This window comes from Rattus norvegicus, chromosome 2 (assembly GCF_021556685.1).
Source record: "Rattus norvegicus strain SHRSP/BbbUtx chromosome 2, alternate assembly SHRSP_T2T, whole genome shotgun sequence".
In the NCBI taxonomy this organism is placed as follows: Eukaryota; Metazoa; Chordata; class Mammalia; order Rodentia; family Muridae; genus Rattus; species Rattus norvegicus.
The window spans coordinates 156544577-156550191 of NC_141535.1; the positions used below are offsets into that span (position 1 = coordinate 156544577).

At 36.9% G+C, this 5615-nt stretch overlaps 1 pseudogene; it reads left to right on the top strand.

Annotated features, from left to right (window-relative positions):
• Positions 1–5190: 5190 nt before the first annotated feature.
• LOC147996300 (protein transport protein Sec61 subunit gamma pseudogene) lies at positions 5191–5365 on the top strand (annotated as a pseudogene).
• Positions 5366–5615: the final 250 nt, after the last annotated feature.

Here is a 5615-nt window from a genome sequence, read left to right on the forward strand (position 1 = left end):
TTTTCTTCACTTCACTCTGTATTAATGACTCTGATGAATTGTCTACCACACATGCATGTGTTCTGTGAAGTGTATTGTCATAGCTGTAAATGAGCTCTATAGCAGCCTTCTGCAGCGTCTGTTTCTGGAAATGGCTTATTTGAAAAGGAATTATATGTTGAAATATCGAATTTCTGTGTATGTGAGGGGAAATATTCCATAGTTTTGTTCTGTTGCCATAATGGGAAATATGAATTCCCACTAGAGCTTGTTTTGCTATGTGTATGAGAGCTGGGTGTATGTGAATGTGGGTATGCATGTGCCATGGGGAGTGTGGAGGACACAGGAAAACTTTCCGCTGTCAGTGCTCTTTTATCCAGTGTGGGACTGTGCTACATGGTCAATATAATGTCATTGTGAACAGGAAAATAAAAACCTAGAGATGCATAGAAATAACCACGTCTGTTGTGGACCTCTGGTCTCAGGCTTGCTAGAGCTTTCACGGTTGATAGTGGCCCATCTCTGTTGTTTCATATTACAAAAGGAAACCACTGGCGCTGTCCATGGTGCTCTCGAAAGAATGCATGGTTCTGGACCATGTTTTATGATCCTGAGCATAAATTATAAAAGTCCTAATAAATCTTTGCATTTTAAAGTGTTCATAGAAACACTTAGCTAGAAATTAGAATCAAAGTTATCTAAGAACTTCTAACTTTGTGCCACCAGTTTATTTGAATAGGAATTCAAGAGACTTAGAAGATTACTACATTCTCTTTTTTCCAATATTTGCTGTAGCCATCTTGTTTCTAAATGACAGTTTAACTTGGTTTTGTGATGGAAACTATACCTCAGCATTGGGGGTCTTGGCAGGAGGATTTAGAGTTCTGGGCAAGCCATAGTAATATAGCTATACCCTATCTTTGAAAAATCACAACTACATACATACATACATTCATACACACATACATTCATACACACATACATGCATGCAGAAAATGGTAGTTTATAATCATTTTTATTCATAAAAATCATGAGATTATAAACTACCATTTATGTTTGTAAAATTTGACTTTAAATGTTAAATGGGCCATTTAATGCTTATAATATGAAAAACAAAGTGTGAGGAACTTCAATGTTCCTGCATAAGCATAAATGGCTTATGTTACAGTAAAGTCAAAACTTTACATCTCACCACTATGTGCACATTAACAAAACTAACAAAAATCGGAAGTTTGGTAGTTAACTGTAAATTAACTGGGAGATTTCAAAACTCTATAACTGTTTGCTCATAAAACTTCCAGAGTCATTCTGATAGGGCTCTCATCATAATAAAATGGTGGATGAAGAGTGTTCTTTCATAAGCTCGTTCAATCTTATTTTCAACATATGAAAAAGAGAAATGTAAAAATGTTTTGCAATTTCACACGCACACACACACACACACACACACACACCCCACACACACACACAGACACTACTCCTTACTCTTGGTTAGTTATCAAGGTGACTTTTAAGGAGAAAATGGTATACTTGAGCTCAGTGTCTGTCCTCATGACTTCGTAATAACTGATCATTTCTTATAGTTTATTGCCACTAATTGCTTCCTAAGTTGGCCTTTCTGGTTTTGGAGCTTCTTATGTCACACACATTGTGGTTCTCGCATCCGTACATCCTTGTTTTTCTATTATAATGTGTGTCCATAACATTCCAAGGCAAGCTTATGGTCATTGAGAAAGTACAGGAAGGAGCAAGTAAATATGAGCCATCAGTTGAATTATGCTGGTGGCAAGAATTCTGTTGATACAGCCATTTGGTGGTTCGAGAAGAATCTTCAGAAAGCCCCTAGCTGTCGTTTAAAGACAGCAAACCCTTGAACTGAGAACAGGATCCCCATTGGACAAGTTAGAGAAAGGATTGAAAGAGTCGAAGGGGCTTGCAACCCCATAAGAACAATGCCAACCAACCATAGCTCCCATGGACTAAACCACTACCCAAAGAGTACATATGGACTGACCCATGGCTCCAGCTGCATATATAGCAGAGGATGGCCTTGTTGGACACCAGTGGAAGGAGAACACCTTGGTCTTGCCAAGGCTGGACCCCCCATGTAGGGGAATGTGTGTGGGGGGGATGGGGTGTGGCTGGTGAGGGGGATCACCCTTATAGAAGAAGGGGAGGGGGCTTATGAACAAGAAACCGGGAAAGGGAATAACATTTGAAATGTAAATTAAAAATAATATCCAAGAAAAAAAGGAAAAAAAAGAGCATTTCTGTCAGAAAGTACGGCACTCATTAGTCATTAGAATTACTTGGAATTACTGATTTACATACTTAGTCGCTCAGTCTTTGGGGTACTAAAGACGAGGGTTAATTCATGTTATTATCAGCATCTCCTCTTGCTCCTCCAGATATAGTCAAATGATAGAAGGGTATGTTTGGGTAAGACAATGAGAATGAGCTTGTTTATATATATTCTGCAAAGTAGTTTGAAAATGTACAAATAAATGATATTTTGCAGAAAAATTATTAATGATTTATCATATTGAGAAACATTATTTGTAAACACTTATATGCAATGAATATTAGACATTTGGCATAATTCTATTAAATGAAAAGTATGCTTGCTCATAAGGATAACTTAATGGAATTATAGCTTATGCTAGGTTTTTATGATAGTTTTACTTAGATTAGCATTAATCAAGAGGTAAATGCAGCAATTTTTAAAACCAAACTGTCAATTAGGACTTTGAAAATTATATTGATTGTTGCACTTTTAGGTAATACGAAGCAATAAGATGGAAATATTCTAAATTATAAGTGGAAATTCTGACATTTGCTTACTTATTTGATATTTAGTTTCAGTTGACTTTATAACAAGAGCTGAATTTACAGGGAAAATTAAACATAATCATAGGAACATTGAAGAGGATAATCTAAGCAAATAGAAGATTGCTGCTTTTCGGTAGAAGAATGAGGACAATCAAGAGTTATGAGTTAAAGAAAGATATTCTTCCTTTTTTGTGTCTATGTGGCCTTGGGTCAGGCTGACAATTTTTTTATTATAAATGGTCAATACTCTCAATCATAGTTATCAGCATACTTTATCACAAAATGACTATAATTCAAATCATTTGAGTTATTTATTTGAATTTCATGAAGAAAAAGGAAAGTAAAAAAAGACAATGCCACATGACTAACAGAACCCGACAGCACGCAGTGATTCAGTCAGGGCTCTTGCTGATTCCTGAACCCCTGCAGTATGCTCTCTCTCTCTCTCTCTCTCTCTCTCTCTCTCTCTCTCTCTCTCTCTTTCTCTCTCTCTCTCTCATATATATATATGTATATGTATATATACATATACATATATATATATATGCACACATATGCGCTTTTAAGAGTTTACTCTAAGTGATCATGGATGGGAATTGATAATATATCTGTGATTCACAGCTGGCTACCTACCCCATGATATATTTCTACCACTACTACCGTCAGCACATCAGAGACCTGGTGCCCTCTCTCCATCGCAAAGCAAGAGGCAGGCATCCTCAGAACACCTGCATCTAAGTAACCATTCAGTGGGTTTGCTGCCACAAGACAATCCACTAGATTTGGAGAACTAAAAAGCAATATACCTAAAATTAGAATTTATTATAGTAAAACTCAGCAATATCTAAATGGAGATAAACCTAGGGTGAAGGCATGGAGGGCCCTATAAGCAAAGCTCCAATGTAAATACTAATGTTTCGAAGGATCTCAGATAGATACTTGGTGAATGATTTATTTTGAAATATTCTATATTATTTTGACATATTATTGTTTTATGTTAAGTAGTACGTTAATCAAAAACAAATCCCTTTTCTTGACTCAGGAATATGTGATGATACATGTATCTTCTATTTTTCCACTTAAAACTTTTTCCATGTGAAATACAATAACAATTATTTATTGTTTATAAATAATAAACAATAAATGTATTTATTTTATTATTAATAAAATTTATTTATTAACAATAAACAGTAATAATGTACAGCAAGAATGTAAAACAGAAATCTTGTTTCAAATAGGTCTATCTGAATGTTCTATTTAAAACTTGTTTCTAAAACTCTATTTTCTTCGTTTATACATCCTACGACATTTATTTGGGCTGAGGTATTCTACAGCTCAGGATTGTGTCTAATGTGCTCAGCTTTCTGGAAAGGTGCATGAAGGTAAAGCCTGTGAGCAAGTCAAGGCAAATGTGATTTCGTGGTGACTGGGTTCTACTTAAAATTACTTAAAATTGGTATGTTTCTTTTTAATCTTCCAAAAGATATTTTTTCATTTTTAACATGATATGTACCAAAGATTTTATAATGGTTTCCTCGAAAAGGAATTTAACCTCTGATTTGATTCTCTAACGTAGTCTCAAATGGTTAAAAGCACAGTGGTCATTTTCTTGACTAGAAATTAATAAATATATTACCTCAGAGTTACATTGTGTGATGAAACACCATGAACCAAAACAGCTTAGGGAGAAGAGGGTTTATTTTGCTTACTTTTTCTTATAATTTATCATCAAAGGCAGTCAGAGCAAGAACTCAAAAGCACAGAAATCAGGAGCTGATGCAGAGGCCTTAGAGAAACACTGGTTTTATGCTTACTTCTTATAGCTAGATCAGTGGCTTTCTTTCTTTTTCCTCCTTTTTGTTTGTTTTTTAATTGGATATTTTCTTTATTTACATTTCAAATGCTATTCTCTTTCCCAGTTTCCCCTCCAGAAACCCCCTATCCCATTCCTCCTCCCCCTGCTTCTATGAGGGTGCTTTCCCACCCACTCACTCCCTCCCGCCTCCCTACCCTGTCATCATTCCCCTATACTGGGGCATCAAGCCTTCCCAGGACCAAGGGCCTCTCTTCCCATTGTTTCCCTACAAGGCCATCCTCTGCTTCATAAGCAGCTGGAGCCATGGATTGCTCAGTACTCATTGGTTGGTGGTTAGTCCCTGGGAGCTCTGGGGGATCTGGTTGATTGATATTGTTGTTCTTCCTATCAGAACTGCTAACCCAGGAATGCCATCAAGTGCAATGGGCTGAGCCCCCCACATCAATCACTAATTAAGAAAATGCCCTCTATGACTAGCTGTCTTCCGGTTCCGTTGGTCTCAATTCTCTCCTAGGCTACCTGTCTCTACCATCTCAAACCGCCATTCCACAAACGTGGATCAGGTAATGTAGTGTGTCGACCCAAGTCAGCAGTTTGTAAAGGACTAAATTCTGCTGTTTAAAAGATGCACTAAACCGGATAGAAAAGAATTCCAGAAGATCGCCATGGCCAACGGGGTTCATCGGTTTCTTTGTGAAACTGATCCGCATCCCTATTAATAACATTATTGTGGGTGGCTGAGTCCTTTCTCATGGGACTAGTGAACCAATGAGGGGTGACAAGCTCATGCTTGGAAAAAGAAAAAGAAAAAAAGAAAAAAGAAAAAAAGAAAATGCCCTATAGACTTCCCTACATACTGATATTAGGGAGACAAGTTTTCAGTTGAGATTTCTGCCTCTCAGACAAGTCTAGCTTGTATAAAGTTGACATAAAACCTAGCCAGCACATGCATATACCACTCCTGGCAAATAAATCACCCTGTAAGTCCTGT